Raw genomic sequence first — 26,684 nt, 5'->3', positions numbered from 1 at the left:
CACAAACCATGATGGTAATCATATGGAGGGGAGCAGAGAGCAATTTTATCTGTGTGTTACACCAAATATGCATTTACAGGGGCTTTACAGTTTACAAAGCCTTTACCTCTTCCCAATTATATTCATATTTAATAAATTTAAGCTAAGAGACTTTTGACGTGTCTAATTTATCTTTTGTATAATAGAAAGCTCTTATTATTGGGTACCCACATTTTATTTTGCTTGTCTTCATAAATCCAATGCTATAGTAATATTTTTTTGTTCTTTGACTCCCAAAATGCCTACATTCTTTAAAACAGCAATGTCCAATGTTATCTGAACTTCACCACGTATGTACTTCTTTCTACCAAATTTTAAGATTTGAAATTATGGCCAAAAATTATCAATGAACATTTTGAGGGGTTGTGCTAATTACTAGGGGAGGTGGGAACAATATGAAGACCTAATATGCTTAACATGTTATCTCTGTTTTACTCCTCTTTAGAAAAGGATATTTAGCATTTGCAAGAGAGAAGCATAAAAAATATTTTTTCAAGCTTTTATTCTAAGACTGTGAAAAGTTCACATCATGGTTATAATTTGTTTCTCTTGGATCTGAACATACACCCACCCATTGGCTTCAGAAAAATGCTTGGACAGAAACCCTAGGACAGTTATACTTCCTGGAAATTTCAGTTGGGGAAAAAAAAAAAAAAAGTATCCCTTCCCTGAAGGGATAGCCAGTAGCAAATGATGCAAATATTCTTTTGTATTAATACCAATTTGTAAAAACCTATTCGTACACAAGATACATTCATTCAACAGATATTTCTTGAACAACTATTAAGAAGGTAATTTACAAATGGATTCTCCCTCTCACATACTTGATACATGGTATGATTCTATTAATTATTAAGCAAAATGATTAAGAAAATTTTATTTATCCAGTTTTGCGGGGCAATTCCCAGTCCCCAGAATGCTTCTCTCTGCTACTGACTGGCTGCCTTTCCAAGTGAACAATCTGATTCCTAGGGGCAAAGACTGCAGTCTTACAACCATATTCCTCTCACAGCCCAATACAATACTTGGCATATAGTAAGGTAGCCAAAGGAACATTTGATGAATGAATGAATGAATGGATGGATGGATGCATCATATTCATTAAGTAGTACAAACAAACATCCCAGTAAAAGAAAAAATTAAACTCAGTACAGGCGTCGCTCCTGATCCTTTCCTCTCTCTTCATCCAGGCTCACTTTGTTGCCCTTTTCTCTATAGGTATTTCTACTGCTGAAATGACCATTTTGAATTCTTGGTATCAGTTTGCCTTACTGTGAACTTATCAGCAACGCAGTCTTCTTCCTCATCTTTGAACGCCCAGCCTGGTGCAAATTAAGACTGGGCACAAATTTGCCTCATAATAAAGAGCAACAAATACCAAAGACACCTCCTTAAATCAGTATTGCCAAGCTTCAGATTATTATTGTGTAGTAAAAACAATGTACTGAACTAGTAAACAATGAGATTTACTATTAAAATTAAGCTAAATAAATGTTTGATCCTAGTCACCTGTACAATAAATACCACCCAAATCATAGCACCAGATTTTACTGAACAGAAATACACAAGTGCTTACTGGAGTTGGAAGTATCACCTAGAAGCCATAAATAAAAGAAATATGAAAGGAGGCTTCCCTGGGCAGACACCTTTAACTGAGGGTAAAAATCACCAGCACAAATACCCAGGGAAATCTGGTAATTCTTCAGAAAACCTAGCATGTAATGTTTCTAAAACACAGATATGTGTAATTATGCCTCTTACTTCAAAAAAATAATAGCAATGAAAATTTTTGAAAGGCTTCCCGTGGCTCTGCAGGGAGTACAGAGACCAAACTCCTCAGTATAACTTCCTGGGTTCAGCACCGACTGGCTCCAATCCAGATCTGCAGCTTGTCTTCTGCTTCCCATGCCCTCTCACACACACCCTGAACTCCAGCTATACCAGCCTCCTCAACACGAAATGCTTCCGTGTCCTCATTAATGCTGACTCTCCTCTGTCTAGACTGTCCACTTCCCCTGTCTACACTTGAAGAAAAAAAGAAAAAAAAAAAAAAAATCCAACCCAAGCTTCCAGGTATAAGGTTAAAAACAGGCAGTTTGTGACCAAACCTAACAATAGCTCTGTTGCTGATTTTTAAACCACAGAACACTCAGAATAAAACTTTGGGGGTGTGGATGGGGATCAAGTTATTTGTGAGTTTATGGTACACACACTCCCTCACAAATCACAAGGCTCTGAAAGAGAAGTCTGGTACATGGCAAACCAGCCCAGCAGGGAGTGACTACCTCTCCAGCCATACCCACTGGCAGAGAAAGCAGGATGCCAAGAATGGCCAGGTCGGACTCAAATGGGCTAAGGGTAATGCAGCCCCTCCCCGAAGACGGCCCTGAGGTCTATGTGACTGATGAAGGCACTCTTCCCAGGGGACAGAACAAGGGGCAGTAAGATCTGCTCGGGAATCACACTTCAAGGACGAGCTATGCCCAGAGCAATATTTATGGCTATGTGACAGGACAGGGCAGAGCACTGTCCAGGGGGGAAATCTGAACAATGCCGCTGATCACTGACAAATGATCTGGATGGAAATGAAGCTAGAGGAATAAACATCACCCGTACACCGTGTTCTATGAGACAAGTCACTGCAACTAGATGCAGTAGGTCAACAGGACTTTGTATGGTCTGTGCTTGGGGAGGGAAGGACTGTACCTGCAGTTGACCTATGTAAGGTGATATACACACAAATATACATTATACTTAAATGTATAGAAATGTGTGTGCACATACATATATATTAGACAAAAAGGGTGAAATGTAGCACTCCTAAATAATCAACTTAGCTGCCACACCTAACTTCCCCCTTTGTCACCATCTCCCTGATCTTTTCCTCCCACCATAGTCAGCCACGCTCTATAAAGAATGTGCCTAGTTCTATTCAAGCCATTTGGGTTCAGCCATAATTCAGGTATCTCATATCCTCCTCCTTAATCCCTTTTTATCTCTTCACATTATCTCCTATAATTCCATGTTAACTCCATATATCAGAACATCTAATTCAACAAATGTTGAATGAACAAACAAAACAGCACAGTTGTAACAAGATAAGGAAACTTGTTTCTGTTCTCTTATCATCTTAATATCAAAAGTAAATATTCTTCCCATTGGATCCTAGAGTAATAAGAACCAGGCTTGAGGTTCTTTTTCTCTTCTGGAGAAGGACTGGTCTGAGTATCCACCAATCGCAGGGGGAGGGTTTCCTCCCACCTCAACCTTTAATTATATAGGAATACCCACATAAAGAAAGTTTATTTCTGCCGTGGAATTTATTGTAACAGGATCTGTCCTGTACCAATTGTATATTTATTTTTAAAAGAAACAGATGGAATGGGATGACACAGGGCTTGGTATCACTGTCTCAAACAAGCCCAGCTGATGGCTAGACATATACACACACTGTAATCCCTGTGTACCTCTGCCCCAGACGACAGGAGTCGGGCCACAGCAGAATCAGCTCTTGTTGGAAATCAGTGAGCCAGCTGTCCAGGACAAGCCAGGGCTTATGTGATCAGATCTTTACTTGTTTCAAAGGCTTCTTAATAGTTTTAATATAGACTTATTATGCTTTTATGATGCTGGAAAACATCCAAAATGATTAGCCTATCCTTTTCTGACTCGTACATCTTTAGGCAATAAATGCACGCACTTTCTACTAACTGAGAACTTTCAAGTGAGTCCATCTAATGCATGAATGCCCTATGGAGTAACATTTCCAAAATTAAGTACTACTATCTTAAGAATTTACAGGACTTCCCTGGTGGCGCAATGGTTAAGAATCCGCCTGCCAACGTAGAGAATGGACTTGAAGACACGGGGAGGGGGAAGGGTAAGCTGGGACGAAGTGAGAGAGTGGCATGGACATATATACACTACCAAACATAAAATAGCTAGCTAGTGGGAAGCAGCCGCAGAGCACAGGGAGATCAGCTCGGTGCTTTGTGACCACCTAGAGGGGTGGGGTAGGGAGGGTGAGAGGGAGATGCAAGAGGGAGGAGATACGGGGATATATGTATATGTATAGCTGATTCACTTTGTTATAAAGCAGAAACTAACACACCATTGTAGAGCAATTATACTCCAATAAAGATGTTAAAAAAAAAAAAAAAAAGGAATCCGCCTGCCAATGCAGGGGACACGGGTTCGATCCCTGGTCCGGGAAGATCCCACATGCTGCGGAGCAACTAAGCCCCTGCGCCACAACTACTAAGCCTACGCTCTAGAGCCGGCATGGCACAACTACTGAGCCCGCGCACCTAGAACCTGTGTTCCACGACAAGAGAAGCCTGCGCACCACAACGAAGAGTAGCCCCTGCTCACCGCAACTAGAGAAAGCCCGCGTGCAACAACGAAGACCCAACGCAGCCATAATAAATAAATTTATATTAAAAAAAAAAAAAAGAATTTACAGACACAGACAAAAAACAAACTTACAGTTACCAAAGGGGAAGGGAGGCAGGGATAAATTGGGAGTATGGGATTAACAGATGCACACTATCATATATAAAATAGAAAAATAACAAGGACTTACTGTACAGTGCAGAGAACAATATTCAATATCCTGTAATAAACTATAATGGAAAAGAATTTTTAAAAGAATATAGATACACACATATGTATAACCGAATTACTTTGCTGTACACTTGCAATTAACAATATTGTACATCAACTATACTTCACCATTAAAAAAAAGAGTTTAGAGATACATTCACTGTATTTTGCCAAGGGAAAATAAGGTTTAAAAAGATAATGCTGGGGCTTCCCTGGTGGCGCAGTGATTAAAAATCTGCCTGCCAATGCAGGGGACATGGGTTCGAGCCCTGGTCAGGGAAGATCCCACATGCCACGGAGCAACTAAGCCCGTGTGCCACAACTACTGAGCCTGCGCTCTAGAGCCCACAAGCCACAACTACTGAGCCCACGTGCCACAACTACTGAAGCCCACGCGCCCAGAGCCTGTGGTCTGCAACTGTGTTCCACAACAGGAGAAGTCACCGCAATGAGAATCCCGCGCACTGCAACGAAGAGCAGCCCCCACTCACCACAACTAGAGAAAGCCCGCGTGCAGCAACAAAGACCCAAACGCAGCCAAAAATAAATAAATAAAATTAAAAAATTTTTAAAGAATCGTTTAAAAAAAAAAGGATAATGCTCTGATTTTACCCATGTGTAAATTCACAGATAAAACACTGGAAATGCTCAGCCAAAATGGTTAACAATGGTTGTTTCTGAATGTGGGCAATGGGAAATTTTGCTTTATTTGTATTTTTCTATATTACCAAGTTTTCTCCACTGAACATATATTATTATAATTAAGAAATATCTTAATAGATTAAAGTCCATTAAAATAAAATATATGAAGCTTTCTCCCTTTATTTCTATACTCCTGCTTCAGCACTTTTAAAGCAGTGCAAAACAGGATGACCAAGTCCCAGCAAAGTTATAATAAACTGGTCATGTGCCATGTGGTATAGATTTACCTAAAACACAGAGGTACATTCATGCTATTCTTCCTTGAGCTTGGCACTATCTACAAGAAATTACTCTAAGAAGCACATGCTTTCAGACACTGTTACATCAGAGGCCTTTTTTTAAAGTTAGATTTTAACTGGATTTAAAAGAATGAAAGGAATTTCCTGGATTTTATCAGGGTAATTTCCCAAAAGATTTTTGCCCCACTTCTTACTGCAAGGATTAAAGCCACTTAGCAAATTAGACTGTGTACTTGCCACTTAAAATGCTATTCAGAACATATAAATTAAGAGATCTTTAAAAAGCAGTACATGTCAGAAGAAGTTGTTTTAACAGTTTCCTATGAAGTTAGTCAAAAAGCATCAAACATCTGAGTGCAGGAGGGATCTACTTTCAGACCACACAGCACTATAGAGAGACAGGGAACACGTATCTACATTCAATCAGGAAAGAACCTTTCTTTGTTTTATCATCATATGACAAGTATCACTGTCGAGTTTTCACTACAACTTCATTAAAATACCAAGCCATACACACACACAATTTAACACAGCACAAGGAGGACAGCGACATATTTTTCAGAACTGCAAAATGGCATCTGCAGAATGTCTCAAAGGAATGACAAAGGCACTTCTTTAGCCCAAACAAAGAGAACAATGTTTCCACTAGGACACTACAGGACTATTGCATTTCAGGGGGGAAAGGCAGTAAAAATTAACACAAAACAGAGCTGAACCTGTAGAATGACAGTCTGTGGAGAAGAATTAAAAGAAACTATTGAGAATACAAGTTTCACTCATTATAGTACAGAAAAGTAAGAGTGCTTAAGGTTTTAAAAGTTGGGTAATTTCACACTGTAAATCTGAAAAGAAAAATAACTTTAAAATTCAAAATATAAAATTACTTATCAGTTGAATCAATGATGTTAGATTCATAAACACTGTGCATCTATAATTCATTTTGTTTAAAAGATGGCTTATAAACAAGCTATGCCAGCACACTTATCATTTCACTTAACTTCCCAAAGACACTGTATTAGAAATGTACTGTCAATGCCTCCGTTTTACAGATTAAGGAAATTGAGACTTACAGATGTAAAATGACTCAGTATAAAATGATTCAGTAAGGGGCAGATGTGAGTTTTGATTCCAACTCTTTTACTTATTAGCTATGAGATTCTGACTTTCTTTCCAAGATGCCTTTACTTTGAATTTCAAGAACAACATCAAATAATGTTCACAGGGATTAAAGACAAACGACTGTCAAAAATGGGACAAGAAATTTCCTAAAATAGCATACTGAAATGGAACTAAATGCTTAATAAATTGGAGGTGGAGAGGAAATCGGGATACACCCACTCAATCAAGTAATGTCTTCAAAACACTGTTATGAGAAGGGCTTAAGAAATGCCTTCAGAAAAAAAAAAAAAAAAAAAAAAAAACAGCAAGAGAATGCCAAGAGCCAGGATTAATTACAAAATAAATATCTAAATATATTTGGTGGAGAAAGATCGTAATCAAGACCTAAAACTGATGGTTCCTCACTTTTATCTGAAGTGTATGTACTTAGTTATCTTCAGTGGCGAATGCCCTAAAAAACAGTTTGATGATTTTTGTACTGTAGGAAAAAAACGCAGTTATCATTACAAACAGTAGACTCTGATTTAAGTAAATAAAACCAGTAAATAAATTACCAACAGATAAATTTTTTCTCGTAACTAATAGTTTCTCATAAATTTGTTAGCCCTACTTTGAATAGGGCTACCCACCTAATCTTCCTAAACTCCAGTTCTCATCACATCATTCACCTGTTTGGAAAACCTCAGTAACTGCAGGATAAAAACCCAAAGTCTTCCACTTGAAATGCAGGCCCTGGCCAGACCCTCCTTTCTAGCTTTTCTGCTCGGAACTATCCATGATGATTTCTATTGCTGAGGGGGAAAAAGCCAAGAGTCTCCAGGCTCACTCCCCCAGACTCTTCTCAGAAGTGGGCAAACTACATGCCCATCACCACCACCATCGGGCAAAATCCAGTTGCCAGGCTATGGCCTTGCCAAAGACTCCCTTGTCCTCCTTCCCTCCTCCAGATGCCCACAGCACTCCCTTCCCCGCTTCCAGAGCTCAGCACTTTTCTACAGTACTGGCCCTATGCCCACATCTTACCCACCATGCTTAACAAGTCTGTCTTACTCATCTCTGTATCCCCCAGAGCAAAACACACACCACTTTGCACAAAGTCATGCTTAGTCCATTTGGGTAGAAAGAAATGAGGGTATAAGAAAACACCTTTAAAAATAGAAACTGAGGGCACCTATTTTTCCAAACAATTCCAGGCATCATCATCTTATTTTTCTATTATCCAAGATAATCACCTTAATGATGCAATAAAGTAAGCCTAATATTAAACTAAACGACACTCTAATGGAATAAACATTATTTTGGCACATTTATAATGAGAAATCGCATGCCATCTTTTAAGATTCATACGAGGAAAATGTGAGGAGTGTAGGACTTACCATCTTCACCTGCATGATTGGTTCTCACGGGTTAAGACTGACCTAAAAGGTTGTTATCTTCAAAAAGGTATTGAATTCTAAGAGAAGCAAGAAGAAAATAGAAATGCCTCTGAAATAAGTCCTATGATAATCTGTTTTGGGATATACAGTCCTCCTGAATCATGTAAGTTTAGGTCTGGGAGGTGCCTGAAAAAATAATGTAGCCAATCCTTTGTATCACAAACACCAAAGAATCTAAGAAATTCTAAACTGAGCTAAGTGACTGAGGGATTTTTTTTTTTTTTTAAAGAATATTGTAAGAAAAGGCAGAAACCTAACCTCTTGGCCAGGTATTTCTCATTTGCATGAACTTATTATATCAACCAGGTGATGAGCGCACATTTCTGAATGAATTTGCCCCTCAGCGTTTTCTCAAATGCAGCTCATTTTTCCAAAACACGCTTTCCTCTTGGTTTTTCTTTTCCCAATGCACCTCACGCTGTGGAGCTTCCAATTCCCCACAGATTTAAAAACAGTAAAAAAATGTAGACTAGTGGCTACCTTTTTTTTTTTTTTTTTAAACTACAGGCATTGTCATAATCTCTCCTTCATGCAAAACATTTATCAGATGTAAGTATGGAAGATCTTCTTCCTTTCACCGCTCGAGGTGGTACAGAAAATGAGGGCAGAAAGCAGGAACAAGGAAAAAGCGAAGGGGTACCTGCGCAAGAAAGCAGCAGCCGTGGCTATCAGACCGAAGCCATGAGACAAGAAATGCACTATTTTATTCTTCCTGAACACTTAAATATATTGTGTAACAGTCACAAAGAACTTTTAGGATCTGCCTATATAAACACAATATAAGCTTATCTTCCAGAAAAGCCGGCCAACCCAAATACCAGAATCTGGACCGTATCTCAACCAGCTCTGCGGCTGGTGCCTCACTGGTAGTCATCCTCTACTTGCCTTTGCTGCATAACAGGGCCCTGTGAGATAGAATTCAGGGATATTCATTCCGTCTTAGGAGAATGACACTGTAAATAACTTAAATACAACTACCTCTCATGAGGTCAAAACAGAGCATCTAAAGAAAAACACCGACTCACATTTACCAGGGATGGATTCACTGGGTAAATCACTCGAGCTCCTCGGAACTCACACGTGCAGCCCAGCTCTGCGATCACTGCTACCACCTTGCTCGCTGGCACGATCCAAGGACGCCTGGATTAAGATAAACGCCTTAAGTAGCAGTGCTGACACAATTCAGTTCCTAACGCTTATGTCAGAAGCGGCCCAGCCCCGCGTCAGGAAATAATACGACTGATACTAGAACCCAATGGTAAACATGAATGTCTTTAGGAGGCAGTGTTCCTTTTCCAGTCGTAAAATTAATTCCCAAATTATTTTACTCTTTTCACTGAACCAAACAGAAGCAGGTGGAAAATAATTCCAAACAACCTGGAAAGTATGCAGAGCCGTTATTACTTCAATATAATGAATTCAAAAAGACTTCGCAAGAGAAATAAGATCACACTCTAGGAACACGAGGCTTCTTTAAGGGAAAAGAACACACTTGTGCGCGCACACACATCACGCAAGTGTACTTGGTCCCTGAGTGATGTGGGTGCTGCCCTGTGCTGCGAGCTCCTAGAATTGGTCTCCTTTTGCATCACATGTTCTATGTCCTAACACTTCTCCACAGTGAGCAAGTTGGGAGATGGGGAGGCCTCCACACCTATTCTAAGGCAAGCAGCTTAGAGACAGGAAAAAAAAAGGAGTTGATCAAAAAGGAGATTCTTTATACTACACTGAACAAACTTTTTGGAATAAATTAAGCACAGCATCATAAGAAACGCAGAGCACTGCCAGAGAAAAAGAAATAAACAGAATTTTCTTAATTCTGTTTCTTCCTACTTTAGTCACTCAGGCTATTTCCATTATATTCCTCCAACACTTAAACTGTCATCTCTAGTGGAATTTCCCCACCCACCCCAATCATTTGAAAAACTTCTGGAAAAAAACCAAAAGTATAATCAACTTTGCCAAATGACATTCAGATTTTGTCCCCACCCTAATATTTGGCTATTCATCCCTATTTCTCGATCTCTTTCCATTCTTGCTCCCTTTCCTTCTTTCCCCAACTACAAATATATCCCAGCAATTATTCCTTACTTCCCCACTCCCTACACCTGAGATTTTCAACACTAAGTTTCTTCATTCCCCTCATCCCACCTTCAATTCTTCTCTCAATACAGAAAGTCAAGAAATGTACAAAATCATAAGTCTTCAAGATGCAGAATTTAATATGCTGAAGACTTCTTGTAGAGGAATTTTTCCAAGAAAAACAAAAACAGGATTCTTCATCACCTACTCTTCAGACAGCCCTCCAGGAGCCCTCCCGTCAGCTGTTTTATATGGTTTCTTCTAGATTAACTAAGGTCAAACAGAGGTGACGGTGAGTCTGAGGCTGTGTGTGCCAGTATATTGTCTGACTCCATAACAACTGCCTCAAAAAGGACATCTAAATACCCACTGACCAAAGCAATGTTCAAATCATGCTAGACTTGCTTTTTCCGCAGAGATATTCCTGAAATCCGCGTTACCAGCAGGACTATCAACTCACAGAGAGGAGAGAGGAGGCCGTGTTCCCTAATTTGCCTTAAATGTGTTCAGAACTCTTTTAACAAGTTATAGTAATAATAGGGTGAGCCTACAAGGTGCTCTGCTAGTAATATGGAGATGAGACAAAGCGGAGGGGAGAGAGGCAGAAGGAAAGAAGGAAAATGACAAGACAGCATCCTTGTCCTTGAGGAGCTGAGACTCCAGACTGCTCATACACACAACCCCGTGGAAAGTTAACATTCATAATGTGCCCACATTTCAAGATAACAGTAGAAGAAATGCCGTTAAGACTTGTGTGAGCTATTGCCAAAGGAATTATACAGCTAAGAACTCCTACAGGAATTCAGCAAAATAAGGCAAATATAATTCCAGAGCAGAAGAAATTTGGCACAGGAGATGATAACTAACAGTTTGGCAAAACCACTAAAAAGTTTGAAGACATTTATTGTTTTAACATGGCAGAAAAGAAACACTGCAAAGACACTTACGCTTAGTGTAAAACATACATTTTTAAACTTCACTCCTTTCAGGTTCACATCAAATAATCCTAAAATAGCAGCAATCCAGCCATCTCATAATGGTTTCTAAACTTCTCCAAATCACTTGGGGCAAATTAATTTAACTACACAGGTGTGTTTCGGTAGTCTCAATGTTTCACTTTTTTTCAGACTCAAAGTTATATGAGATGGATTAAATTCTCTGGGGCAATGCTTTCTAATTTACCCTAAAGGATAATACTTCACAAATTTTCACCAGTAAAATAGGCAGAATGGGATAGTTAAAAGTATACTGGACTAGGTGGAACCAGTTCTAATTCCAGCTCTGAAAGTCATGGGAATTAAGAGCAAGTCATTTAACTTCATTTTACTAAATTTTCTCATCTATAAAATAAAGACAGGGAGGATCATTACCTCTTGAAGTACCTCATAGTTCTAAAGTTCTACATGCTAAAAAAAACTACTTGGCATGGCAAAACCAAACATATAGTATGAGCCCTACTTTGTGAAATGTATACAAATACGCATTTACTGACGTATTTAAACCACTGAACGTACGGTTATAAATAATAAAAACAACATAATATTAAGTGATTATGTCTGAAAGTGGGAATGAGGCTGGCTTTTATTATTTGCTTCTCTGTATTCCAAGTTTTATTCAACAAACACATACATTTATCATGAAAAAGATTCAATCCCTTGAATCCAAGCGTGACATTTGGAATCAGAGCTCTTCAGCCTCTATGAAATACACTGGAAATCAGAGTTCTCTTGGAAACATTACAGGCCCATCTTGGATTAGGGGGAAAGTAGAGGCGGAAAGCCCCTCAACTTTGTTTTTCCACAACTACTTTTCTCATCTAGCCTGAATCCCCTCCTCTGTCCCCACCCTTCCGCATAAAAATCTCTTGGGAGTGACTGAACGCAAGTAACCTAAAACTGGAATTTCTGGAAGTGCATGGTTTTCCAAAAGCACTGTATTTTCATCTCCCTACTTCCACACACACACCCAGAACTGGATTTCATACTTACTTTGCAACAAAACCTCACAGCAGTACTTAAACATCCTTTAAAAAAAAAAAAAAGGCATGGGCAGGCTATATTAGAAAAAAAAAAAAGAATGATTTGGCACCTGTGGAGGTGATGTCATTACCAGCCATGGCTCTGAACTGTCTCTGGAATGCAGCTTAGGCCACCCAATGCTATTTAACATAAAAACACAGTCTTTCCTGGCCCAAGAAACCTCGCAGTCACACTTGACTGTACTCTGCTTAGGAATCCAGCATTTACAACTTTTCAGCTTTAAACATTTCGTAGAGCACAGCAGATACCATCAGCACCATCCTTGAAGGTTAAACTTTAGCAGCTCGAAACCGTTATTTAACAACCAGCAGGCCTGAGAAGGACTAATTCTGCACGCCTGTCTATAGGCAATCTCTGACTCATGATAGGCCAGATTTTGAGTCACTGCCTTGGGGGGGGGGGGGTCGAAAAACCATACATGCACCCCAACACAAGAGGAAGTGAGGACTTGGTTGGGGACGGAGTGAGCACAGTGGGGGAATGAGATGAGGATGACAAAAGTGAAGCTGGAGATGAGAGCCTCAATCCTTATTCTGTAAAATGAAGCTAAGAAAATCTAATTCCTAGCTATCTGTACAGATAAGATAAAATAATATAGAGTGACGGTTTCTGACATAAAGTAAACTCTAAGTAAATGTTAGCTATTATTATTTTCCCCCCCCCGCAGAAACAGTCATTAAAGGGAATACTAACTCCCCAGGCCTGCTTAAGAAGGTCCAATTAATCTATAACACACCTGAAAGCGCTTGAAAACTTAACCGCAAATTTTAACACTTTTAAGGAAAACACACATAAGGAGTTTCAACTGAAACACATTTGCTCCCCAGAAGAATGAGCGGGGGATGACCCTTTCTGCCATCCTTCATTCATACTAGACAGCCCGACGAAGAACCCTGATCCCACCACTGCTCCAGCCAGGGGCCCACCCAGAGATGGGGCACCTGACCAGGGGTCGGCATGGCAACTCTTGGAAACTGTGGATAAAGAGCCACGGGAAACTGGGCCTCCGCCCAAACCACCGAACTCCCCACTCCACCGTGCCCTGATCCCTTGTTTAAGAGCCACGGAACTGTGGCCACCTGCTTCCCACTGCCAACACCTGACCAACATGGTCCAGGATGAAGGGAAACAAAACGCTCCACCTCCCGAGTTCAGTCTAGAAAGCCACACAAGGCCTTACAATTTACTGTCAAGATTTTACTACTCAAAGCAACGGGAGATGGACCAGGAACACCCAGATGTGTTTGTCTGTTTCACATTTCTAAAGGCAAAGCCAAGATCACACTGGGACACTAACGCTAATTTATTTTTAAAAAATCATCAAGACAGCAGAAGGAGAAAGAAGCCAGAACCTATATCTCACAATTCCCATGACTGTCTACTTGATATTTTACTGAGTTTTGTCCCCTCACAACCATCTAAAAATTAATTTTCAATTTTATACGGCTGATTACGTGTTACGTGGTCACCATAACTCTAAGTTGCAGAAAGCTCTCTCCCTATGACCCAGAGCACATCAAAAGCCCCCTCTCCTCACCCCCAGCTTTTACAGAATTACAGGATCTTGGCGATGACCCACACGCTGACTTTTTTCCGACCTATTTCCCTCAGTCTGACAGAGAAGCTCCACAGACCCAGTGTGGAGCCAGAAGGTCAACCAATACCTGGGCCATACTTTTCTCTACCACCCGATCACGTGTAGTCTCTACTAGGGGAGAGGGGGGCTGAATCCCAAACCTAGAATGCATTCCAAATCAAAATTGTTTTTATTACCCATACTCCTACCTACTCCTTTCTCTAAGGCACAGAGCAGAGGGTGGGTGGGTGTGTGTGTGTGTGTGCGTGTTGGTTCCTACTTTAAAAGCGAACCCCATGATCCTGCCCTCCGCACCCTCTCAGTTACCCATTCCCACGGTTCCCAAACACTAGCTTTCAATTTTTTTCTGTGACCCAGAGTAAAACATTTACATCCCAACCCAGTTCACAAATACACAGTAAACACACCCAGTTTTAATGGAAACAGTTTTCAAATGGTCGCTCTGATCAGGCCTAAAGCCTAAGCTTAGGCAGTCTGTGCCAAATCCAGCCCCAGCCCCTCTCCGCAGTGAGCCTTCTCCCTGCCAGCGGGCTGCCTCAGCGGAAAAAGGGGCACCTCTTTCCTCCCACTCCCCTTTCTCTTTCCTCTCCCACGGGGAAGATTCATGCAGTGGCAGAGCTCCACTCCAGCCAGGGAGGTGGAGCCAAGGTACGATAAGTGCTGATGGAAAACTTTTCCCAAAGGGGAAGCCTTCTTTTTTCAATTCAGGTAAAATCCTGTAGAGGCTAGATAAGGCCCCAACTCTCATGTTGTTTATTCATTTTCTAAATGCCAGTCATGACCTTCTAAAATGATCTCTTGGAAAATCCTGCCCTAGAGCTATATATGATCCTACCATTATCTCATTTTCGTTCGTCCCAACCTCTGATCCCCTTCCGTCCTGCTTCTTGAACCACCCCCCCACCCCCGCAACTACTTTGACCCTGAGCGGCCAGTGCCTCCACCACATTCCCGCTGCCCTGTCTTCACTACCCTCCTTCAGCAGCTTGGATTCCACGGGCCACCACTAGACCCTCAGCTCCCAGCCCCGCTGTCCTCCAGCACATCTGTGTGCTCTGTGGCTCCACCTAACTCCAGCCTTACTTCAGCCTTGCACCCATGACGCCACACAAAAAACATGTGATGATGGTAACTTTTCTCCATTCAAATTCACGGCCTCGAACTTTAACAGGACTCCTAGAGATCTCCAGATATATCCTACGACAGTTCCCTAGTCAACCCACACCGCCACTCTCCTGGACATAGATTTCACACTTGTATATAAACCAAAAAAAATGACAGACAAAAAATATATGACACTGGATACTGGATCTTCCTATGATCTCAGCCACAATCTAACTACAGCTGTCCTCCAATAAGGAAAACCAGAGAGTGTTCAACAAAGTCAGTGTTATAAGTAAAGAAACAAAAAAGTTACTAGCCATTCTTTTTCTTAAAAAATCTGCCCAGTACAAGGTTGACTTCCAATATTAACAAGTTTAAAGGCATTTAACCATTAAAGAAGAAAAGAAAAAGTCTCGGTTTTCTCTTATTTTACAAAAATGTTTGGTAATATTCTCTCCTCAATTCTCTTACCAAAGTAGTCCATGTGCAACTCTGCCCTGCCTCTCTAATCACTGTCAGGCATAACAGTTCATTGTCCAAATATAATTTGTTCAGCCATGCAAACACCTGCGCAATCAGGCATGTTCAATTTGCAAGGGACAAGTCCAACGGCGTGGCCACAGTGACAAGCACTGGTGCCTGGCTAGTGGGCCTTTCGCTGAAAGAAACAGCTTTTCCCATAATTATCTCTATTTTGAATCAAAATGTCTAATAAATGTTTTTATGTAATTCAACAGAAAAACAAAACAGGTGGATTACAGAGTTGCTATTTATTCTAACCCAGGCCACTAACAGTGGCACTCAGGCACATAATAAACCCCAGAGTAAAATAAAGCTGTGTCTCTTGAAATTCAAGGGCCAGGAGAAGTGAAAGCTAAGGAAGCAAATTTGCCCAAGGAGGCAATAAAAGGTCAAGACCAGAACTCAATGTTCTGTAAGAGAGCTGCCACAGGGAAATCACTGCAGGGTTTCAAGGGTTATTTCTATCACTTTAAAACTCAGTTCTTGCGACTTCCCTGGTGGCACAGTGGTTAAGAATCTGCCTGCCAATGCAGGGGACACAGGTTCAATCCTGCTCCGGGAAGATCCCACATGCCACGGAGCAACTAAGCCCGTGCACCACAACTACTGAGCCTGTGCTCTAGAGCCCACGAGCCACAACTACTGAACCCGTGTGCCACAACTACTGAAACCCATGCACCTAGAGCCCGTGATCCACGACGAGAAGCCACTGCAATGAGAAGCCCGCACACCATAACGAAGAGTAGCCCCTGCTCACCGCCAACTAGAGAAAACCCACACACAGCAACGAAGACCCAACGCAGCCAATATCTATCTATCTATCTATCTATCTATCTATCTATCTATCTATCTATCTCAGCTCTTCCTGGAGGGGGGCCGTACACGACCTGACTACTCAGTTGAGAAATCTAGACTGAAATCACATATGCCAGCAAATAGGCAGATTTGAGAACATGCAAAGGCTATATGCCCTTCAGAGCAAGAGGGCAATTTAGCTTAGAGGAACCTCAGGTAAAAGACATAAACACCACTTAGACCTGCAGATATGGCCAAGGCCACAGGCTAGCCTTCCCGCCTCAGTCACCCAGACTGCTAATGTTTTAAAAAAAAAAAAAAAGTGCACAGCACAAACAACACCAATAAGGTCATGCTAACGTAACAATTCCTACCCTTCACTTACTTAGGCTCCTTTCCTGGCACCCTGAGTTTCCAAAGCTCTACGAACTGTCTAATGTTACTGAGTTTTAAGATTCCTAAGGTGTTTCTTCCTCCTCTTCCTCCTCCTCCTCCTCCATTCATCCACTCCATGTGTAGGGAATGGCCACTATATACCGAGCACTGTGCTAGGACACGTAACCTAGTAAGGGCCGCAGGAGAGGAAGCCAATGATTACAACTCACTCTGAGAAATACCTACTTCAAGCAACCTGCAAAAAAGCAGACGAGCAGAGTATGACGGTAAAATCCATCTCCGAAGGATGAAGATGCAAAGAAAGGAGGTACAGCATCCCAAGTACTTGCAAAGACATCAAGATACCGGTACAGGTTGCTCCTTGCAACTTGTTACATTTAATCAAAATCACAAAGGTTAGGCCCAAGAATTCACAAGACTATAAAAAGCAAAAGTCAGTCAATTTCCCTACCAATATGGCAGCTATGTGATAGCTATTGGACCTAGAGATTTCTTCTTTTTCAGATTATCTGAAAATTCCATTCATCCATTCTATTTGTTTTCAGTTTACAAAAGCTAATCAACAGTTGGCACTGTAGGTATGTGTGGGCCTATGAAGATCACTCACAATTGTATCCTCTGAACTCAATATAACAGTGAGAGGCACACTACGACCTTCATCCCAGTCAAAACTTTGGTGGGTATTCCTTCCACTCTTTTGCTTTTCTCCCACCCCAAGCTAAGGTATTTCATGTACCATTCTTAATAGGTAGTCAACTAATCCTGGCTAAAATAATGGCACATAATAGGTGAAGGTGTGATCTCGTCTAGGTCAGGATAGGGGATGAAGGTAAGGAGCAGCTAGAAGATAGAATCCAGTGCAAGGTCAACTTGTGTCATTTGGCTTAGGGCTAGGTGAGCAGACAGATGGATAGCCTCTTCCGCCACCTCCAGAATAGAGAATAAAAACTTGCCAAATTAACAGAGTTATTTTTTTATTAAAAAAAAAAATCTCACAGGACTTCCCTGGTGGCACAGTGGTTAAGAATCCGCCTGCCAATGCAGGGAACACGGGTTCGAGCCCTGGTCCGGGAAGATCCCACATGCCACGGAGCAACTAAGCCCATGCGCCACAACTACTGAGCCTGCGCTCTAGACCCCCCCGAGCCACAACTACTGAAACCCGTGCTCTGCAACAAGAGAAGCTACCGCAATGAGAAGCCTGCACACAGCAACGAAGACCCAACACAGCCAAAAATAAATTAATTAATTAAATTAATTTAAAAAGAAAAACTCACAAAAACAGAAACAGTTTCTAATAAGATTTGGTCTGTGCCCTATGTTAGCTAGGTCAGGGTATTTCAACCTCTGCACTCTTGACATTTTGGCCAGATAATTCTTTGTTGTCTGAAGAGCTGTCCTGTGCATTGTAGGATGTTTAGCAGCATTCCTGGCCTCTACACAGAAATGCTAGTAGCGCATACTCAAGTCATGGCAATCAAAAATGTCTCCAGACATTGCCAAATGTTCCCTACAAGACAAAAATCACCTACCCAGCCCCATCCCGGTTGAGAATCACTGTGCTAGATTATGAGCACCAGCCCATTTACTAAATAAAGAAGACACTGATGTTGATGAACAGGGCAAAATATTAAGAAAAGGGTGATGCCTTAACCAGCTATTGTCTGTAGTTTAATGAAAAGCTAATAGATATCCCCAACAGAAGAGAGAGGTCAAAATTAAGACCAAAAAAGTAAAGTCTGAAGCATTTAGGCAACAATAAGTATACAGATGCTCAGGTCTGGTGAAAGCTGCAACTGGGAAAGAGCTTAGTGAAAACATTAAAACTGAATCAAACCAAGTCTATCTTTATTCCACATATCCAAGCCCATTCTACCAAAAAAAAAATCTTTAACAGATTTTAATTCTACAAAATAAGTATCTGAACTAGTAATTATTCTGATATAATTAGTAATGCACAGACCAGACTCCAAATCCTGGCAGGTTCCAACCATTTTCTAGTTACCTGACACCCTAAGCTTTTTCCCTCTCCAGAGGAGTAAACGACATAGCCAATGTAAGGACATGAGCATGGTGCCCGGCACACTGTCAGTACCATTAAGTGGTAATTACCAGTAGTTTCACATATGTATTTTACAAACATACTTCTAATACAAAATGGAACACGCCACCCAAGTGAACTAAGAAAACACACGCCTAATAAGTTAACTAAAAAAATCCATTCCTGTAAAAACACACGCCTTAGATGCCAAGATTTACCTGCACTTTTTAAGGCAGGAGAAAAACAGATTACCCTCCAAGCCCGTGGTTACAGTAAAAGTAAAGTATAAATGCTGCCCTTTTTTAAGTACCACACTATGCACCACTTGGGCTACCTCCAAATATATTTCCCCAGGTTTTTATCCAAGTCAACCAAAACACCATTTTAAGCAGCTGAGTTTTAAAATTCACTATATAAAATTTCTATAAAGCCCGACAATCAAGTAGGAAAGAAGAGCATTTTCTCACACATACCCAGAACCAGTTTGCAGTTGCTGTTTTTGCCTCACAGAAGTTGTTTTCCAGCCACAAGCTACTACAAATTGTTCAGACCTTTTGGCAGCAACACAGGAAACTGCCCTTTTCACCCGTTCTCCCACAAAAATGTAGTCAATTTCTAGGCAGGCCCATCTCTCAAGGCTACTTGCTTTACGGAGCCAAATACACACCATTCTTCATTTAGCAATGTGAAAGGGTCCCAAATATTTTGCATTTTTGTGAAGAAAGCTTAAAGTCACCAGAAGACCTGTGGGCAAAGCTCTGTACTAAGTCAGCTCATAAACTGCTAACGCCACACTTTACACCCGCATTTGAAATTTACAGGGCCTTTGGCATCACAGCTGTTTCTGTTTTATCCAAATCATCCCGGATGCAATAGGCAACATGTGAAGCCATTTCCTGAGCTTAATTGTCCTTGGCTTCTCACTATTCTCAATTTGTCATGTTTCAAATAAGTAGTCAAAGTAGGTACATCTGCCTTTTGATTAAAAAACAAAAACAAAAACCTCATATCTTCTCTTTGAATCTAGGGTTTTTCTACGATCTTAAGGATCACATAAAGCCACAAAGATGAAGTTTGTCTCAGCTTAACATTCAGGCATACAAAATCAATCTATATTTTTCTCCTTCAATTATTGCAGCGGAGGTGAGGGCAGGAGGTGGTAAATTACTCAACAGCTGTAACATATTTAACTTCTAAAAATAAAGGCAAAATTGCCTTTTGAATGCAAAATAAAAGAAGAACCTTTGAAAACCAGGAATTCCTTTGTATCCCTTTTGGCTTAAAATTTCACAGATCATTTATAAATAAACAAATCCAAAATAAACAAACAAACAAACTGACCCAAATGGCAAAAAGGCATCTGCAGTTACTCACAAAATAAAGCTGGACACTATTCTGCCCTGGGAGAGTCAAATGCCAAAATGCAATCTGGTGAACCGAGCTCATAATTCACAAACTGAAAAAGAAAATCAGCCCAGTATTTTCCAGGGAACATTTCCTGTCTCCCCAGAATGACTTGCAACCTCAAACAAGTTCCAATCATGACGCAAAGGTAACTTCTCCAAAAGGGTACAATGTCAGAAACTGTCCAGAAACCACACAGACAAAAATGATAAGCAAAGGAAACTCGATTCAATTACACACACCCATTACTTTGATTTAATAAAAGACAACCATATTTTTCAGAGTCCAATATTAACAGTAATTTAAAATATGTTCAAGTTCAGAACTCCTTTTCAAAGGTACACTAAATTTTTCCAGCAAATAAATCCTACAGACTATACTGGGAAGAAAACTAGAAGGCAAACCAAGGAATCCAAATTGAAAATTCAAAGGCAAAATCTTACATGTCTAGTAGGTAAAGAGACCTGGCTTGCCTGAAGCTAATAAGTACAGGAGGCACACCCTGTAGGTTATCTTTCCAATTTAAATAGATAAATTGCAGGTGTAAAACAAGCACTAATTGAGAACATGCTTTCATTCACTGCTTGCCTTAACCGGTGATAAACCAGACCATCTTTCATCTCCTTCCGCAAAACAGAATATCAAAGAGATTTCGCACTACTGTTTATCAGCTGAACAGCATCTTCAAAGTACATCTACTTGTAAATGTTTCTGAGAAAGTGTCTATTGAAGGAGTAGGAAGAAATGGCCTCCTTGTTAGAGATTTCTTTACCCTGTGGGGTCTGAGGTAGTCAACACCAGCATGAAACAGGTTGTAAGACAATCACCAAAGAAAGAAAAAGAATCATTCCTTAACTGTCTACATCTTCACAAGACTTACTTTCAAATAAGTAAACAACAACAGAAGAACAGCTGCCCCAAGGTTATCCAGAGGCCTGGCATAAGAAGTCAAGTTCACTGTTCAAACACATGGGTTTTCTGGCCCATGTTAGAAAAGTTCAGCCTGGGAACGTTTAATTCAGATTTGAGCTAAACGGGTAATTGAAGAATCTCTTTACTACTGTTACATTTTAAAATTTCTCACACCACTAGAAAACTCATCCTAAAATATAACTGGACTCTTTTAAAAAACAGCAAAAGAGATGAAAAATGTACAATCGGTCACTAATTTCTGTCAGTTCTCATCCTGCTTTCACCTATATTCAATTAGTATTTATTGTGCAGTTACTACATTAAAAAGCACAGCTAACACTGAGAGGGGTAGAGACTGCACAAGACAGAGGTGTATTTACTACCAAATAGGTGATGTCTGCATCTGTATTTACACACAGTAAGTTGAGGGTGTTTTGTGTGTTTTTGTTTTCTTAAGTATCTCTGTGTGGTTTACTTTCTATGTGGCAAGAGCACTGAAGGCCCTTCATGTGTCTAAATAAAAAACTCTACACACATTTGGCTTCAATAAAGCCAGCAGTCTCTTGAAGATAGGTTCCAGCCATGAATTGTCCACATTTATGTGCTGGAAAGGGTGAAAAGGGCAGTTTTCTGTGTTGCTGCCAATGGGCTGAACAATTCGCAGTAGGCTGTGTTAGAGAACAACTTCTTTAAGAAGACCTTCAAGCTGGCTTGCTATACTTGTGCAAAATAACATGCTTTTTCTCCATTTACTCTTATTTTGTTACACCTTTTCCAGTAAAACCCTTCCCTGGCATTTTATAATCATGGTTTTAAATGATCTTGCTAAGGAAAAGAATGTTTGAAAATAATGCTTAACAGGTTAACTGAAAACCAATTTCAGCACACACCTAACATTTGAGCATTAAAAGTCTTTCTAGTCTTCTCCATCCATAATATTAATACAGTACTAACTTTGTCCAGGTATTCACTTCTGGGAAGTTCTTCCTGAATGCACCTGGCAAACATTTAGTAAGCACTTAATAAGGAAACACACACATACACCACCGGGCTGTTTATGCACTGTGGAGAATACCAAAATGAATGAGAAAAGCTCACAGCCCTTAAGAAACTAATCTAGTAATGCAGAGAAAGAGAAAGGGCAGAATTCTGAGGCTGGAGGCGGGGGAGGTGTCAGAGAATCTGTTTGTTTTTTGTAAATTTACTGGATGATTCTTGTGCATACTAAGGTTTAAGAACTAAGGTTTAATGTTTAAGAACTAAGATTTAAGGTTTGAGAACTGTATTCACCCCCGCCCCCAAAAGGCAATAAATTAGTAAGTCATTATTCACTTAAGAAAAAAAAAAAAAAACTCAACACTAGATCACTCCAATTAGACAGTCACTATAGCTATATTTAAAATATCACTTCTTATGCTGCATAAATGAAGTACACCTAGACATTAAATTGTGTATTGGAAAAATATAAAACTATGATAAAAAGAACTAAACTAAAACTCAGGTAAGTCCAACTAATGCCACTTAATTTGAATAAGAATTAAAATCCTGCCTATTATCTCAGAAGGCAATTAGAATAATTAAATGAAAATATACATGAAAATGTTTTGCAAAGTGCTTTAAAAGCTTAGCTTATTATTGGTCAAGGAACAGCTCTATTTATAATATCCGCAGTAAAGAAGACCCTGTCAGGAATAAAACAGGCAATGAACTAACACTGGTTGGATTTTAAAAATCTATTTTTGGCTCCAGAACCTTTACTGATGAGTAGAAAATATTTGCCCAGGTTTGCATCTCTCAGTAGCCAGGTGGTGACATTATCTGACATAGCTTCAATACTGCTTTCATACTTAACATAAATATTATCATCACATTCATAGCCTGCATCTTTAGTTCAAGACTAAGTCTTTCAGATGTATCTGTGCTCATATATGTAACTTCACATAGTTCATATATTTAAGTCATAACATGTCAATGACCGCTTCTTCCATGTCTCCGTGCAAAGGTACAGGAATCTCTAGGGTACCTACCTAGTGGAATGCGGGCTAGTGTGATATGGTCGATTTTACTTGCTATTGCCAAAATGTTATCCCAGGATGGTTGTCCCAATTTATATTCTGACCAACGGTGAATGATAATAACAATTTCTCTACATGTTTCCCAACACTTGATATTTTTAGACTTACGGTTATGGTTAAGTCTCTGTTTTAACTTGGATTTCCTAGCTATTAGTGCTTACTTACTGGCCATTTGGTTTCCGGTTCTGTGAATTGCCTCCAGTCATCCTCAATTTTTCGATTAGGTTGTCTTTCTTTTTCTTATTAATTTATAGGAATTGTTTGCATAAGCTAGCTTTTAATCTTTGTAGGATACAGGCTAGTACAGACCATTTTTCTCATATTACTACAAGTATGGGAGTAAGTGATTCATGGCTGACATGCCTAGCCAAGAATGTCACCAAGGAACTGGCCTTTTATCCTCCTGCTCTACCATCTTTAACCAGTACCTTCAGCTTCTTCATTGCAAGACAGCTGCTGCAGCTCTAGACATTATATCCATATTCCAGGCAGAAGGAGGAAAAAAAAGGAAAGAGAAAAACCAGACCCCATACTCAGGAAGCAAAGCTTTCTCAGAAATTCTTAGCTTACATCTCATTGCTCACAGCTGATGACTTTTGAAGGCCCTCAAAGAAGACAGCCATTTTTAAATGGGCATAAAATTAGTAGAGTTAGTAAAGAAAGACGAAAAAGCAAGGTAGGCTACTAATAATGTCTTTCAAACATGCTTTACAAACATATTCGTAGCCCTGTCGTTCCACTGCAGTATATTTTCATGTATGGAAGTTTACTTTAATAGAGTAAAATTCCTCAATCTTTTCCTTTATCATTTGTGCTTTCTGCTTCCTACTCCCAAAAAATGCTTACATTTTCTTCTAAGAATTTTAAAGATTGGCTTTCCACCTTTAAGCCTATCTATAATGCATCTATAATGAATTTGGGGATATGAAGTAAGGAATGAAATTTCATCATTTTCCTGTATAAACAAATAAGTGGACATACCAGCCCTGTTTCTTTCACCTTTCCGTACTGATTTAGACCACCTCTGTAATATAACAAATTTCCTTTCATTAGTTTATATGAAGTTTCTGGCTTATAGCAGGTTCACTGATCTAATTATCTATCCTTGCCCCAACATTTTTTTGGTTTGTTTTGTTTTTTTATAAATTTATTTATTTATTTTTGGCTGTGTTGGGTCTTGGTTGCTGCGCATGGACTTTCTCCAGTTGCAGCGAGCGGGGGCTACTCTTCGTTGCGGTGCGGGGGCCTCTCATTGCAGTGGCCTCTCTCGTTGTGGAGCACGGACTCTAGGCGTGCGGGCCCCAGCAGCTGTGGCGCGCGGGCTCAGTAGTTGTGGCTTGCGGGGTCTAGAGTGCAGGCTCAGTAGCTATGGCGCACGGGCCCAGTTGCTCCGCGGCATGTGGGATCCTCCCGGACCAGGGCTGGAACCCGTGTCCCCTGCATTGGCAGGCGGATTCTCAACCACTGCGCCACCAGGGAAGTCCCACCCCAACAGTTTTAATAGCTTTGATATGTGTGGTAGGGCAAGTCTTCCCAACTTGTTCTTCAAAATTACTTTGACTATTCTTGAACACCTGCTCATTTCCACATGAATTGTAAGACCAACTGTTCCATAAAAACCCTGCCTGGATTCTGAGTGGACTTTCACTGAAATTATTGATGTATTCAGGGAAAACTGGTATGCTTATAATAACAAGCATTCCCATCTATGGACAATGAACAGCTCTCCATTTACTCAGCAGCCATTGTTTTACATCCTTCAATGTTCCATAATTTATCCATAAAGGTTTTACACATTTTGTTAGATTTGTTCATAGATACTCTGCATTATTAGGAACTAGAAATAAGATCTTCTTCACATAGCATTTTTAAGTTTGGCAATACATGATTCAACTGAGTTTTGCACACAAATATTATATAAACCATGAAAAATAATGTTGATTCTTCCTTTCCAGTACTTATGCTCATTTCTTTCTTATATTGTATTGACAAGTTTCAAGAACCACATAAATGACTAAAAGTAATAATTTTTTACTTTGAACTTAAGAATATTATTATCATACTGTTAAGTATAAAGTTAAATATTATTTTGAAAAATATTATTTAGCATATTAGAAAATTATACTGCATTCCAAATTTAGTTAGTATTTTCATGAATGTTGGCATTTCATAAAATGCCTGTCTAGCAAAACAATTATATGTTTCCCTTTCAGTTAGCAATATGATAAAATCTATTAAAGGAATATGAAATGGCATATTATTCCTACATTTTTGAATTCTACTTGGTTATACCAGACTTTTTTTCTTTTTTTTACTGGGCCCTTACGTATATTTATGAGTGACATTAGCCTATAGTTTTCTTTCTTTTTTTTTTTCCCATTATTCTGGTCAGTATTTGTTATCAGAGTTATGTTGGTCTTAATATTTTACGAACAATGGTTTGATATAGTTCTAGAACAGTAAGGGAGTTTTCTGTTCCATGGTAATATGAGAACACTTCCCTATAGTTAGGCCCAGCGATTCATATTTTTCAATCTTTTCTATGATTATTATTTTCAAGATTTTCTATATCTTCTGGAGGAAAAATTTATATTTTCCTAGGAATATTTCTATTTTGTTGGTTATTTTCTAAATTATTACCAGAAGTATATCTTCAAAATATCTTCTACTAGGTTTAAGAGTGTAAAATTTTTTTCTCATTTCTTTTCCAGCTATAATAGCTAAATGTTTACCCTTTACTGGGCAACTTCCCATCTCTCCCCCACTCACAGAATTAGCTCTTAGGTACCAACTCCATTTTTTTTTCCTCTTCTAATTTTTGTTCTTGTCAGTAATTCCCTCTTCCTTATTTATCAGGGCTTATTCTTGGTTCTCTTTCTGTTGTCTTAAATGTAATGCTTAGTTCATTTCAGTTTTTTTTATTCATTTAATATGACAGTAATTTAAAGCTATGAAAGTCTGGTTTCAGCTTTTGTGGCCTAAGTTTTGCTATGTAGTGTTTTCCTTGTTACTGTGTTCTAAATAATCTATAATTCTAGTTTTTATATTCTTCTTGACCCAAAGTGGTTTCCTCTTCCTCTATTGCTTACACACATTCCAAGATGTTACAAACACTGGAGTTATCCACAGTTGAATGAAATGACAACAAAAAGACCAGTGAATTGATTTTCCATGCATCTCTCTCCATATTTGGTGAGAGATGCCCATCAACAATTTAGGCTCACTCTCTATATGGCGTCAACTAGCCCATCGCTGATGATTATAATCAAAGTTGCTCAGCTTACTGATAGGATTTCCCATGAGCCCCTCGCCCTTCAGCTCTCACTGTGCTGCTCACACTCTTGAAACAGTTCTTGAGCTCACCTCGACCCCACCCTCTCTCACCCACTTAACGTGGTTTAGTGAAGCTCACCCAGAAGAATACCATTTCACTAGTGAAGCTCACCTGGAGGAATAATATTTCAGCAAGCATCATCTCAAGACTGGAGGACTTCCTATGTTATATGCTGGTGGTTCAAACTATCTGTTAGAAGCTATAGCAAGCAAGAATAAATGAAAAACACTAAAAATCCTACATAGA

At 39.8% G+C, this 26,684-nt stretch overlaps 1 protein-coding gene across 22 annotated transcripts in view; it reads right to left on the bottom strand.

Annotated features, from left to right (window-relative positions):
• The window catches only part of EPB41L2 (erythrocyte membrane protein band 4.1 like 2), a 214,170-nt gene that overhangs the window by 146,945 nt on the left and 40,541 nt on the right, over window positions 1-26,684 (bottom strand). For 4 of the 22 annotated variants that reach the window (XM_082474509.1, XM_082474512.1, XM_082474516.1 and 1 more), the window contains one exon: window positions 9,163-9,277. The exons of 16 other annotated variants lie outside the window; for them this stretch is intronic. The gene's annotated coding sequence lies outside the window, so the exon portion shown is untranslated. Of the gene's footprint in view, window positions 1-9,162; window positions 9,278-19,186; window positions 19,272-26,684 lie in introns of those variants that run through there. 2 more of the 22 variants (XM_082474518.1, XM_082474501.1) reach the window with 2 other exon arrangements.

This window comes from Balaenoptera physalus, assembly GCF_965194825.1.
Source record: "Balaenoptera physalus genome assembly, chromosome: 9".
NCBI lineage: Eukaryota > Metazoa > Chordata > Mammalia > Artiodactyla > Balaenopteridae > Balaenoptera > Balaenoptera physalus.
This window is presented reverse-complemented; position numbering and strand designations above follow the sequence as displayed.